General features: G+C 38.9%; 1 protein-coding gene across 3 annotated transcripts in view; it reads left to right on the forward strand.

Annotated features, from left to right (window-relative positions):
* Window positions 1–9645: 9645 nt before the first annotated feature.
* Window positions 9646–14904, forward strand: part of MAPK10 (mitogen-activated protein kinase 10) — a 293550-nt gene continuing 288291 nt past the window's right edge. Inside the window, exon 1 of one of the 3 annotated variants that reach the window (XM_059666124.1) lies at window positions 9646–10066. The gene's annotated coding sequence lies outside the window, so the exon portion shown is untranslated. The remainder of the gene's footprint in view (window positions 10067–14904) is intronic. The other 2 variants (XM_059666105.1, XM_059666096.1) reach the window with 2 other exon arrangements.

Genomic DNA, 14904 nt, shown 5'->3' on the forward strand with positions numbered 1-14904 from the left:
TAATGGTTGAATGGCATGTTTAGGATACTTTAAGAATTTTCTTGTTAGTAACGTAAAAATCTAGTAGGCCTAAGTTTGTATGTATAAGTTTATGCTGATGATTATTTGGTTTAAAAATATATACCAAACTCTCTATTATATTATCAACTCTGATTACTAGTCTTTTGATCATTTGGATGCTATCACCATGTATTATTATTACTTACCTTATTGTTCAATCGTACAGACTGTGAATTCACTAACAAATTAGGCGACTGCATAAATCTTATGTCAGTATTTGAAAGTGGGCTCTCTAATATTAGAAAATTTCATTTAGTGGCAACACAGTATCTTTATTTGTAAAAAGAATATTGTTAACCTCATATTTTAAATTGAATTACAAAAGTTTGGCTTATATTTTGATTCTTGGCCGGCCTTTTGTTTGAGTGCTGTGATGGCTAGTCAGAGTCAGAGGTGAGAATAGCTGTTAGAAATCTTGTTTTTTGTGCTGACATGGATGGACCTTGAGGGCATTTTGGTAAGTGAAATAAACCAGACATTGAAAGACAAATAAATGCCACATGGTATTATTTATATGTGGGGCCTAAAAAAATAGTAAATTCATAGAAATAGAAAAGTGGTTGTGAGGGGCTGGGAGCTGGGGGAAATAGGGAAGGGTTGGTAGAAGGGTACACACTTTCGGTTGGGAGATGAATAAGGTCTGAGGAGCTAATGCATGTATTACCTGCTGAGTGTAGTTGATGACACGCTATTGTATAGTTGAAATTTGTGGAGAGAGTAGAACTGAAATATTTTCATTAAAACAAAGCACCCCCAAACAAACAAACAAACAAACAAACAAATAAAACTCCAAACCAAAGTAAATATGATATGTGAGGTGATGGATGTAATAATTAACTTGGAGGAGGAATCCTTTCACAATGTACTATATGTATAAGAAATCATCACGTTGTACATTTTAGATATCTTACAATTTTATTTGTGAATTATACCTAACTAAAGCTGAGAGAGAAAAAGAATAGCCCATTTAATGAAGTTATGAGTTGCTGCAGAGTGGTAAGAAGTTGAATTTCTAGGCCAAACTCAAATATAATCCATGGTCTCTCCACGCTTTGTCATGCTTCTGGGCATGTAGCAAAGCAAGGATAAGGAAAATTGGAATTGCTACAGATGTGCATGGATTGAAGTATAGATAAACCAGAGTATGTCTGGCAAGAATGACTTTCCTTTATCTCACAAACCAGCTTCTGCTGGGATCTAAGAGAAGGAAATTTTCTATTAGCATTGCTGTTCAAAAGACAAATACTCTAATGAGATTTTTTTTTAAAGCTGTTGTTACTGAGGAAGTTTAAGGTCTGAGGAGCTAATGTATGTATAGAAAATAGAATTTGCCCTCCATTATTATTGTTAACTAAATCCAGAGTTAAAAAAAAAAAAAAAAAGTCTGCCAGGATACTGGAAAGCTGTGTATCACTATAGTTGACCCTTGAACAACATATGCAAATTTTAAAAAATAAATACTATAAATGTATGTTCTCTTATGATTTCCTTAATAACACCTTTCTCTAGCTTACTTTAGTGTAAAAATGCAGTATACAATATATATAACATACAAAGTATGTGTTTACCAACTGGTTATGTTATCAGTAAGGCTTCTGGTCAACAGGCCATTTGTAGTTAGATTTCTGACTGCGCAAGGCATTGGTGTCTCTGCCCCACGTTGTTCAAGGGTGAACTGTACTACTTTCATTGCAGCATATATTCTGCATTTACAATCAAAGTATGTTTAATCACAAAGGAACACAATTTGGCTAGTTATAGGTGTTCCCAATGAGAAAAAATTTGATGCTTTTATAAGTTTAATAAAAGTTGGTTCAAAGTACTTTTTTTTTTTGCCATTAAATTCTAAGGGGAATGCTCTTTTCATTAGGAAAAACTTTCACCAGACCAATTTTATCTGCTTTCTTTTGATGTGAACACAGTTGTTACCTGAATGTAAAATTGACTCCTAAGCAAGAGGAAAATTAAAAGTGAGGGTAGCCCGGCTGGTGTGGCTCAGTGATTGAGTGTCGACTATAAACCAGGAGGTCAGGGTTTGATTCCTGGTCAGGCCATAAGCCAGGTTGTGGGCCATATCCCCAGTGTGGGTGTGCAGGAGGCAGCCAATCAATGATTCTCTCTCATCACTGATATTTCTCTCTCTCTCTCTCTCTCTCTCTCTCTCTCTCTCTCTCTCTCTCGCCCTCTCCTTTCCTCTGAAAAAAAATTTTTTTAAATAAATAAAAGTGAGTGTAACGTGACATGATACATTTGTTAAAACCCGTAGAACTGTACAATACAAAGAGAGAACCTAAAATAAATTATGGATTTTTGTTAGTGATAATGTACAGTGGGGCCTTGACTTACGTTAAGGAGCTCATTAACTCAAATTACTCTGTCAACTCAATGCAAAAAATCAGCCGAGAGATAGCTGGTATCTCAAAAAACTCGTTAGTCAGGACACTCGTAAGTCAAGGCCCCAGTGTATTAATATTGGTTCGTCAATTGTAACAAATGAACCACAATGATGCAAGAGGTTAATAGTGGGAAAGCTGTGTGTGTGTGTGTGGAGGAGAGCATGGTATGTGGAACTCTGTATTTTTCTGCTCTGTTTTCCTGTAAACCTAAAACTGACCTAAAAAATAAAGTCTGTTAATTATAGAAGCGTGCTGAGTTAGATCCCTTTTCTTTCTATGACGTGGAAAGATCACAAAGTTTACTCTTATTAGGAACCATTGATATTTTTAAATTTTAATTCTTATTGAGGTATAATTGACATATAACATTAGATTAGTTTCAGGTGTACAACACAATTATTCGACACCTGTATGTATTGCGGAAATGATCACCACAATAAGTTCAGCCAACATTCATCACCATACACAGTTACAGAACCTTTTCTCTTGTAATGAGAACTTTTAAGATCTACTCGCAGCAACTCTCAAATTTATAACCCAGTATTATTAACTATAGTCGCCATGCTGTACATTATATCCCCATGACTTATCTATAACTGGAAGTTTGTACCTTGTGACTCCCTTCACCCATTTCACCCATTCCCATGCCTCTGGCAACCACCAATCTATTCTCTGTATCTATGGGCTCGTTTTTATTTTAATTATTCCATATGTAAGTGAGATTAAATACAGTATTTGTCTTGCCCTATCTGACTTATTTCACTCAGCATAATGCACTCTAGGTCCATCCACGTTGTTGCAAATGGCAAGATTTCATTTTTTTATGGATGATTAATATCCCATTGTATATGGGCACCACATATATTTCCCTCATATTAATTCACTCACCAAATTCTATTGATTTATCTTTCAAAATGTTGCTTGTGTTTATCAAACCATTTGCATCCTCTGGTCACTATCCTAAGTCATGGCATAATAACCTAATTGTTAAAAGTGTAGCTAGGTGACACTCCTCTTTAGCCACATCCCTGTTACAAGAATACGCTCTTTCTTTTGAAACTTTTTCTTTCCCAGATTGTAGAGAGCGCCTGGGAAGGCACATGGGCATTTCTTTATTTATTGTCAGCTGAAGCCAGTGGCATTGGCAGAGCCACGTCCTGGAAACACACCTTGCCAGAGGCAGGAGTGTTGTCAGCCTGACCTCCAGCCCAGGTGCCAGGGGGTGGGTTTCGTTATCTCGAAATCCAGCCAAGCACCAGGAATGAATACGACTGGGGCCCACCCAAGAATGCACATAATCTCCTTTGTTTTGACCTTTAGTAAAACTTCCTGGTTTTTGCTGTATAAAATAAACACGCTGTATTGGCTCTGGGTCACTGTCTCTCCATCAGAGGACAGCTGTCCCACCCAGCCCCAGCTTTTCCTTCTATCTCTGTGTCTGTCTCTTTCTTTCATTTTCTCAGTCCCCAGCTGCCCCTGCTCAGGAACCAGACCACTCTCTAGCCGTGCTGGACATGGAAAAGAGAGAAATATTTACACCAGATGGGACCTTAATTCTCATGAGGGTTCAAATCCATTCTAGATGCTGGGATAGGGTGACCAACCTTTGCGGTTTGCCTAGGACTGAGTGGTTGTCTGGGATGAGGGACTTGCTATAAAACCTGGAAGCCAATGGCAAATGAGGACGAGGTAGTCACCCTGCTCTGGGACCAATTTCAATAATAGACCTTAGTTCCTTCTACTGCTACCTCCCCCCCATCCCCCATGAATGCGCTTGAGGCTTGGATTCAGAAATTGAATTCCTATTTGACATTCTAATTTCACTGACTTGATTCATTTAGGTCCTTCTAGTCTTGAGTCCCTTGCCACTCATTTACTGTTGGAAAGCCAATTCTTCAGAACCTTCATTTCCTGGAGAGTCTTGAGTCCTGAGACTGAGAGATAGTCCCTAGAGTGGAACCTAGGAATCTGCTTCTCACCAGGTGTCTCTGAACAATCTGTTTTTAAATTTATTTTTACATTTCTATTGATTTCAGAGAGGAAGGGAGAGGGAGAGAGAGATAGGACATCAGTGATGAGAGAGGATCACTGATTGGCTGCCTCCTGTGTGTGCCCTCTCCCCCTCCCCCCACCCGCCATGGGGGATTAAGCCTGCAACCCAGCATGTGCCCTGACTGGGAGTTGAACTCTGATCTCCTGGTTCAAAGGTTGATACTCAACCACTGAGCCACACCAGCTGGGCAACAGTCTGTTTTTAATATCTGATTTCTCATTTCTTGTTTTTCAGGTAAGCCTTCATTAGTTGTCTACCTCATTACATAAGGCTTGCTAGATCTCAGATCCTGGTGACTCTGAATCTGGCCTTTCCTATTGCTGGGCCTGCATAATCAGTATTCAAAGTATGGGACCAGATTTGTAGGTTAGGGAACTCTAACTTATTGCTCACACAGCAATTTTCTTCTTGGGAATTGACTGAAAATTTTTTTATAAACAGCTATTTAATTTAAATAGAGTAAAATGCACTGATCTGCTGTATTCATTTGTAATTTGGTACATGTAATGTGAGTTTAAATAGTGAACTTCTATCTCATTAGTATTTGAAGTGCTCATGTTGAAAATATAAAACAATAAGGGAATTGATTTTATTCTGGTTGTCTGTTATACTTCATTTTAAGTGTAAATGGCCTTCCACATTTGCAAGGCCCTGTGGTTGACATCTATGTGGTTGACATCTATGGCCATCACACGAATTAAAAAATTATTCCGTATGAAGATGAATCTGATTATAGTTAAGCTATAACTTGTGGGGTTTCCTTCCAGCCCTGTGGCTCTGTGACTTCATATGCTATGCACTTAAAATATGCTGGGCAGCTCATGAATCTGGAGACAGATGCTGCAGTTTGTTCACAAATGTGTTTAGTCTATTGTACTTTAAAACCGTGCTTAAATGTTAATTAGAATTGTGAATCCTTCTTGTGTTAAAATTTTGAGTGTATTATTAAGGAAGTTAAAATGCAAAATAAAAAGTGTTACACTTTGAAGAGTCTTAACCAATGCTTACACCTATGCAACAACTCACACTTCTATCAAGATGTAGAATATTATCATCACTCCAGAAATTTCCCTCCTGTCTTCAATATAGTCCTCAACTGTGTGGCTCCCCCAGGCAATCATAGTTCTTATTTCTATCACCATAGAATAGATTTTTCTATTCTAGAATTTCATATAAATGGACTTATACACTAAATAGTCTCTTTTGTCTCATTTTTTTCATTTAGCATTATGTTTTTGAGATTCATCTATTTTGGTACATGTCTCAGTAGTTCATTTTAAACATGTACTATACCAAAAGTTTTATTCATAATGGAAGGGAGATCTTGCTTGGAGAACAAGAAATATTCCTGAACATCTTCAGCCCTACCACAGACTACAAACATGCCATTAAATAAATAAACCTGTACACAAAGGATACTAAATACAATTCTGTGCTTTTCAAAACAAGAACTTATATTTATTTATTTATTTATTTATTTATTTATTTATTTAACTTGTTTCAAAAACTCATGATGGCAGTACTGATAGAATTCAGGTCAGACTTCTAGATTAAATACAGTTCCATTTGAAAGCAGTTTGCAAAGAATTTGAAATAGTTAAAGTTCAAATATGTAATATTATTAACAGAAGTTACCTGCTTTAATATTGGATATCTCAAAACTTAACACTCCATAATAACATATGAGATAAACAGTTTTTATGGCTGGTAAAAAGAATTATGTAATCACAGATCATTATAATCTACATATATAAAAGCCTATGCAACTGGACCACAGGCCAGTAGCTGTGATGCACACTGACCACCAGGGGGCAGACGCTTAATGCAGGAGCTGCCAGGCACTGGGCTCATAGCTGGCAATGCGCAGCTGTGGTGATGCGAGCCTCTCCCACGGACACTCCCCCTGCATGCCCAAGTGGCGGTGGGGCTGGGATGAGTGGGAGCAGTTCAGCGCCCAGTACGGGCTGGGGCTCATCCCCAGCCGCCTGCTGCTTTACTCACTACTTTGTGCTGTGCAGGATCGATAAGGACAATGGGTTGGAGTCCAATGAGCTGGTGGGTAAGGCCAGGCTTCGGTGGCACGGAGGTCCACTGATCCCCACAGGCCAGGCCAAGGGACCCCGCTGGTGCACGAATCTTGCACCTGGCCTCTAGTTAACTATAACTGTTTACTGATCACCTACCATGTGTGAGAAGATATGCTAAGTTGCTGGAAAAGGGAACTTTCAGGGAAGATAATGAGAAATAAAGTGGATTAAGTCACAGTCAAGCTTAAGGTAAGATATTATATATTCATAAAATAAGAGTAATACAACATATATTATAGTAAATACCAAATGAAAGGAAAGAGACACTTTTGTGGGAATTCACATGGTAGGTGCAACTATGTGATGCAAATGCAATGATATCAGTAGGTATCTTCTTTTTTTGTTCTCACTTTTTATTTTAAAATGTATATTTTTGGAAGTAGAGGCTCTAAAACATATTATATTGGATTGAGACTCACAATTCAAATCATCTTATTAAAAGCTTTAAAGAATTTTGTTTTTACCCAGTAAGTAATGGGGATTTATTTTGATGTTGATTTTAAAGGAATGAACTTGCATTAAATGGGATCTGATTTTAGGAAAGTAATTTTTCCATATTATATATAATGGACTTAAAAGATCATTTTAATCATCCAAGTATTACTGAAATGGGCAGGTTGAGAATTAAAGCCCTAAATTATAAAATCTACCTCAAAATCTATGAACAATGTTGGGACCTATCACTTTTTATAACTTGTGCCATTAAAAATTAACACCTAATGGAAGAAAAGGATTGGTTTTAAGCTATTTATACTTGTCACTTTAAAATTTCTGAATAGTATTTTATTGTATGCATATACCATAATTTGAGTTATTTCCAGTTTTTGTCATTTATAAATAGAGCTAGCACAAGCATCTATGAAAAACTTTTTTGTGTGGACATATGTTTCTATTCTCTTGGGTGACTATGAATAGAACTGTTGAGCCAATCTGTGGGTGTATGTTTACCATTAAAAAAACACACATTGCCAAACCATTTTCTAAAGTAGTTTTACCAGTTTTTACTCCCATCATTAATGTAGAAGAGTTCTGGTTTCTCCATATCCTATCCAAAAGTTAGTATTGTTAGTCTTTTTAATTTTAACCATTTTTTTGTGGGTGTGAAATGACATTTATTACAGTTTTAATTTGCATTTCTCTGATGAGCAATGATGTTGAATACTTTTTTATATACCCATTGATCATTTATCAATCTTCCTTTGTCAAGTGCCTACTCAAGACTTTTGCCCATTAAACAAAATTGTTTGTTTTTAACACTGAGTTGTAGGATATTTTGAATTTGTGTATATAAAGAGTATTTTTAGATATGTTTATCAAGAGTATTTTCTTATAGTCGATGTCTTGTTTATTCATCTTGTTAATGATGACTTTGGATAAGTAGAAGCTTTTAGTTTTGATTTAGCCCTTCCCCTCCCCCCAATTATGATGAGTACTTTGTGTTCTAAGAAATCTTTGCCTACTCCAAGATCAGAAAGCTCTTCTTTCTTCTAAAAGATACATTTTATGTTAGTAGTTTTATAGATTTTAGCTTTTCTATTTCAGAGTATAATTTATCCTGAATTAATATTTATGTTTGTAATGTGAGGTAAGAGTTGAAGTTCACAGTTTCCTCCTTGATATCCAGTTATTGAGAACTTACCTTTGATACCCAAACTCGGAATACAATAACTGAAAAGTCTGAATGCCAATTACATTGTACTATGAAGTCGTTTAGCTAATCACTACATATTTTTGCTTGAGACATAGTCATCTTGTAGGTAAGCTAATTGCTAAGACTAAAAATTAACAATCAACTGATTTTTGTTGAATATTAGAGTAAGCGAGATCCAAAAATTTGTCCAATGGACTAAAAAGACAGAAAACTCATGCAAGACTTTATTTTTTTCCAGATTCCCTCCTGAATAAAACAACAGCAGCAGCAGTTTCCTGATGTGTTCCAGTGTCTCAGATCCTTGCCTCATTTATCTGTTGCATGTTATATCTTTTCTGTTAACATGCAGAAGAAGCTCCATATTCATGTAAGTATACTAGTTCCAAAACATACTGTAGAATCATATAAAACTCAGCACTACTTGGTTGTAATAGATAGAAACCCTCCTCAAAGTTGTTTAAGCAAAAAAGAGTTTGGTTAGATTCAGTAACTTGGGAAGTCCAAGTGCTGAAGCTGGTGAGGACAAATATATATTGAAATTTTTCCTTGTGTAAAAAGATATTTTTAAAATGTTAAAATTTGGTAATTTTTTTTTTAGTAGTGTAAGTAGCCAACTGCTCTCATTCTCTAAAAACCTACTATTTGTAGATGTGAAAAACTGGAGACTTAAAAATATGCTCTAAGTCAAAGCAGGGCAAATTTCTTAAATAAAATGGATATATTTGCCCTAAATAGTAATAATGCAATTTGTATCAGTTTTCCAGAGAATTATCTGCCTTTAAAGTAAAGAAAAGAACCCTGATTTTTAACTCAAATGATGTGTATTTTGTTTTCACATTCAAATTGCAGTCTAAGAATCAGTTTGTTGAGTTTGATTTAGTGAATATTTATTTAGGATTTTTTATTAAAAACAAGGGAAACAGAAAAGGAACAGCGCTGTGCAAATGACCTCTGGGTCCGGGCAGGACTTAAATGCTCACATCCCCTCGGAGGATATTATCACCCTTGTTTGCTTTGACGGTTACAGATACTATGTCTCTCTTTGTGCTGTTTGCAAAAAAGCTGAGCTAGTCGAAAAGAAGAGATGGACTGTATTTCCAATGGTGTGCTGGACTGCGGGCGTTTGTTCCTGCAGGGCCAGGGCTGCATGGAGCCGATTGTTTCTCGGGACTGTGCAGACCCGCTGCTGACAGTGGTTGCCAACAAACCCTATTCCTTTCCATTTTGCCTGGTCGTCATTTCGCTGGAAAACAAGGTAGCTGTAGCCGCACAGAGACTTTTTCCTCCTTCCCTTTCCCCTCTCCCCCCTCCCTAGACCTCTCTGGGCTTTGACGTCACGTGTGCTCCTTTCGGTTGCCATAGCAACCCCATTCCCCAAGCCCTCTGTCGGTCGGTCTCCTCTGGTAGGTTCCACAATGGTACAGGCAGCATCACGCTGCACAATGGTTTCCAGGCAGTGAAAGAGGGTGATTCAGCAAGCCACTCTTCTCCTTCTCCTTCTTTTAAAAAAACCTTCCCTTGTCTTTTTATTTTTTCATGGGGGCTGGGGGGCGCTTCTTACATGCTTACCTTTTGCTTTTCTTTTTTTCATTTTTACAAATTTCCTTTTTTCTCCTCACCCCTCAATTCCCAGGGGCTTGAGTGACTTTAAGATTGGGTTTTCTTGGACATCACCTGTCCATCTTTAATTTTAAACATTTTCCCCACCTCCAAAGAACCTGTTCCTTATCACAGTTTGGAATGTGGTTAATGAAAAACAAGTAGGGAGGATTGGGGGGCGAACTGCTGGATGAGGATCGGAGTTCCGAAGCACGGAATGGTAGGTAGCTCTTTGCTCCTTCTGGGTTCTAACGTGTGTTTTGGAGGGTGTGGTGAGGTCTGGTAATTGCTCCTGGTGGGTGGGAGAGGAGGCAGGTGCGGCGGAAAGCAGGTTAATGAGGTGAACTACCTCTGAGGCCGAACCGCCAGCCTCTCCTGTGGTGCGGAGCATCTCTCCCCAGACTTGGGCGTGCTGGAACGTTTCTGTTCGGAGTGAGGGTGGGCAGAGGGTGGAGGGAGCTTTCTTCTTGTGACCAGGGGTTTTTAGATCAGTGCAGAGCTACAGCAAGGAAGAGAAAAGCAGGAGAGAGAGAGAGAGAGAGAGAGAGAGAGAGAGAGAGAGAGAGAGAGAGATGCTTATTGGAAGTGCTGACCTCAGTCCCATATCCAAGAAATGCTACGAGTTCCCTAAAACATTAAAAATCATATCTTTCAGTATGCACTTACATTTACTTCCTGAGAGGTGTAACTTAAATATTTTGGAACATATTTACATATTTTAGTTGAGAATGGTATGTATATATTTTAGTTGCAAAACTAATGGCATTACTCTTGCAGAAACACTCTAGGCTAAATTTGGGCTGGGGAGAGGAACACAGAACAGGGGTCAGGTGAAACATTGGCACTGCAGTCCTATAGGTAAGGGGTCCCTTTAAGAAAGTGATCTCCTAGTCACAGCAGGCAGCATTTTTTTTTTTTTTTTTAATGGCATGGTTCCCAGGTTTTCTGTGCTGGGATACTGTGTCCCCTGGAAATGTCAGAGCTCTTTGGGGGAGAAAAAGGATCTATGATCAGAAATGAGCATGGCAATATATTTATCAGAACTTATGTATTTGTGCCTGCAGCAAAATAAATGGGATTTATTGGAAAATCTTCAAGTAAATCAAGGTTAGAGATATCTCAAGAAAATTATATATATACATATTTGTCCCCTCCTCCCCCCTTACATTTAAATGTAGAGACTGAGTCTCTGCTTGAACCCTCTTCAAGGCATAACTTCCTGGGATACTGCAATTTAGCCACAGAAGAAGAATGGCTTATCCTGAGGCAGTGAGCTCTGAAGCAATCATAAGGTTGTTTACGCGCCTGCCTTGCTGCAGAAGCGGACAGTGGGCAGCAGCCCTGCCTGCCGCTGGTCTGTTGATGGTAACTTTTATGAACGAACTGGAAAGAGGCAGGCTCAGTCTTGTGGGAGAGGCCACAGTTCAGATGGAAGGAAAATGGGTATCAGTGCACCAGGCATTCCAGCCCAAAGGTCCGGATTCTCCCTCTATCCCTAGACTGCTAGTTGTCGCACCCTGGGAGACCTCATAGAATGCTGATGGACGTGTTAAAAATGGTTGCAGGCATGACCATTTGTCTCAGAGAGGCGTCAGTAAAATTTGTGCCTTCGGTGAGCATGTATGTGATCAGCATAGATAGAGATGCTCATGAGTGAGCTCGCAAGCTTCTGACTCCACTCTGGAAGCTGGGATTTTAGGGGTCGGGCAGTTTGGCCGCAGCGGTGTTGCTGCCTCTGGTATGTACTGGCTTCCCTACCTTGAGTTCTCTCTCTTGTAATTGACAGGAAGTACTGGATTAGTTTATTTTACCACCTCGAGCAAATTGGATTTTCTCGCCCCCACCACGGAACTAGAAAATCAGATGACAAAGGTGATATGACCTCAGATAGTAAAGACTCCTCAGGCTTCCTCATTTGCAGGTTACTTCCTCCTGTTGTTGCAAGTGCCTTGAATTTGATGGGCTCCTGTTGTTACAAAATCCTCGCAGTTTTGGTAAAAAGATTCTTGATGATGAGGCAGTAAGAAATTATACGCGGAGTGGAAGAAGCAGCTGCCTCCAGCTTCCTGCCTGCTTGCCCCAGAACAGCATCTGGTGTTGGGAGGAGCGCGTCCGCGGCGCTGGAGGGGGATGTTTCTGAACGGATCCCGGAGGGGCCAGTGTGTTTTGCTGTCATTGTCTGGTATGTCTGCAGTTGTTAGGATGTAATAGTTTCGTAGTGCGTGGCCAATATTTCTCAAGGTTAGAATGAACTGCGAATTGATTGTGGGTGCTATAAAATACATGTACTAGTATATTTTTAGATGCCAGGAAAATTCATAGGGTTTTTCTTGTTAGTATATCCTATAGGAAAATCATAAGCAAAAGGAATCTGCCTCACCTACGTGGTCTGAGAAAGCCTCCCATGTTTAAGGGAAGGCCTCCTATAATTAAAGGTTATTTTTTTTTAAAGTTTTATTGGGGCTTTATGTAAATGAGCCTATTTCTTTGGATGTAATCTTATTGGAAAAGTATGTTAAGACTGATGTTAAAAGGCAAAGACTAATTGGAGTTTTCTGGTTTATTAAACATGGGGGCAGATGCTCGCCTTCGCTGCTCTAGTTCTGGCTTCAGGTCACATTTGTAGCTAAACGACTTTGCATGGAATTGGTGTGCTCACGTCAAGTGATGGCTTAGTTGCTTATGAGAATAATGGACTCAAAGCAAGAGAGACTTTCTCCAATTTAAATAATAGAAAACAAATTGACATTAAATTTTTTTTCCATTGCCCCTACTGTTTCCTCTCCAGTCTCTTTGAAGCTTTGATTGGACATTGCCACACTTACGCAAAAACAGGCACAGTGTCCAGCCATGGCCCGAAAGTGGTACAACGCTGTATGTGCTGCAGTCTCAGTGCTTCCTCCCTGGCCCCCATGGATTCTTACACCTTCTGGGGACCAAGGGCTTGTGGAGAAAGTTGGGCCTAGAGACTCCTGAGGGAGATGCTTCTTGGTAAAGAACATCTGTTCTCTCTTATATTAGGTACCTCTGCTATGAGAGAGAACATTTGTTTCTCCTTATATTAGATATATTTATTCCATTACGTAAATCTGAGATGAGACACTGTTGCTGATTCAGATAAAAGATCAGGCTGCATATTGATTGTTTGAAAGAGAAAATATAACTTAGAATTGGAGCTTGGATTTCCAGAAATTCAACCTCTCTGCTCATGTCCCCATCACCAAGTTGTAAGGTTTCGAATAAAGATTTTTCAGCTTGACTACATGGTGTCTTTATGAGAAAAATCAGGGCCCGGAGGGGAAGTGAAGAATCTGCATGCTGTGTGTTTTAGGCACGAATTCTCCCCCTCCTCCCACCTTCATTTAATGGAGGGGAGCTTTATTTCTTATTGTGAGACCTCAGGTGATATTGAAAATCTTTAAATTAGAAAGAGACATTTCTGGCTTGAAAAGTGGACCTCAAATTTATACTTATTTTTGGTAAAGGCTTTTTGTTGTTGTTGCTGATTTGATATTTTGGATTCCTAACAAGCCACCGTGACCTTTCTTACTGTTCTTATCCCTGGTGACTATGAGATGTAAAACCTAGAGGCTCCTAGGAATGGAAATTAGAGTTTTGAATGGAAAATAAATGACTGAAGGTTCCTTAGAAGCAGTTCCTAACCCCCAGTTGCTCTAAAAGCTGATACGGTGTGCAGGTGTGAAGCGAAGTTCCCCTACAGGGCAATCAGTCATTTGCAGAGTGACCTGCACAGTAATGAACAGGATTTTTGCTACAATGTCTCTCTCTCTCTCTCTCTCTCTCTCTCTCTCTCTCTCTCTCTCTCTCTCTCTATATATATATATATATATATATATATATATATATATATATATATATTGGAAAGCAGGGAGAAAACAACCCAGCAGTGACAGAAAAGTGCTAAAAACTGCCTCCTGGCTTTGAGATGTTAACCAGCCTGGGTGCTCCATGTGCTCCCTGACAATGAGTTTCTTAAAGTTATGATACCTTCTCATACATTGGAGATAGCATTTGAAAGCATTGATAGTGAAGGAAAGCGCATAGTTTGTTTATTTGGTCATGTTCACTCAGTGTCTATACTACCTCTGTCATAGCACGTATCACACAACACAGAGATTACCTGTCCTTACGTTTTCTGTATTACCACTAAACTATAATCTCTGCCAGGGACTGACTGTGTCTGTTTGGCACATAGTTGGGGCACATTAATATTTCTTGAATGAATGTCTCTGATGTACAGAGTTCTCTGTTAAGGGCTATGGGTAGCAGAGTTTGGGAACCTGTAACATAGTTTCTGACACTTAGGAGCTTATAGTCATTTTTGGAGATGAGGTTAAATAACAAAGGTGGTATATAATTGTAATTGTATATTAATGATTTAACAATAAATGTAATAGGAATTCAGAAGAGAAAGAAATTCACCTCCTCTGAATTGGTGGTAAGTGACCCTGGGGCCACATAGGGATGGCCTGGGGGCAGAAGGTTGTGGGGGAGGAATTCCTAGGAGCAGTTACTGTAAGCCTCTGGCCAAGAAAGGGATTCTTATTTGGGGCAGAGAGGAGGTTGGTTTGGGTGTGGTGACCATACTTCCCAAACTAGAAAGCAAAACTTACGTTCGATGATGGGGTAGAACATTGGAAACGGGCACAGTCCTGGAGAATCTCGTCTGATATATTATCGAAAAATAATTGTAACAGATTTAAGTTACAAAGCTACTTTTTTAAATAGATCAGATTATGGAAAAATTACTTACAGGTCTCTTTCCAACTCCAGACCAACTTTAGCTTTATTTTATTTCATATACTTCAGTGGTTTTCAAACTTCTCTCAGTCAGTCCTTTTGTTTTATTTTATTTATTTATTTATGTATTTATTTATTTATTGCTTAAAGTATTACAAAGAGTATTACATATGTCTCCTTTTTTTTCCCCCTCCCTTGACAATCCCCTGGCCTCCCCTACCCCCCAGTGTCTTATGTCCATTGGTTATGCTTATATGCATGCATACAAGTCCTTTGGTTGATCTCTTACCCACCCCC

The sequence above is a fragment of the Myotis daubentonii genome, chromosome 1 (assembly GCF_963259705.1).
Source record: "Myotis daubentonii chromosome 1, mMyoDau2.1, whole genome shotgun sequence".
Classification (NCBI taxonomy): domain Eukaryota; kingdom Metazoa; phylum Chordata; class Mammalia; order Chiroptera; family Vespertilionidae; genus Myotis; species Myotis daubentonii.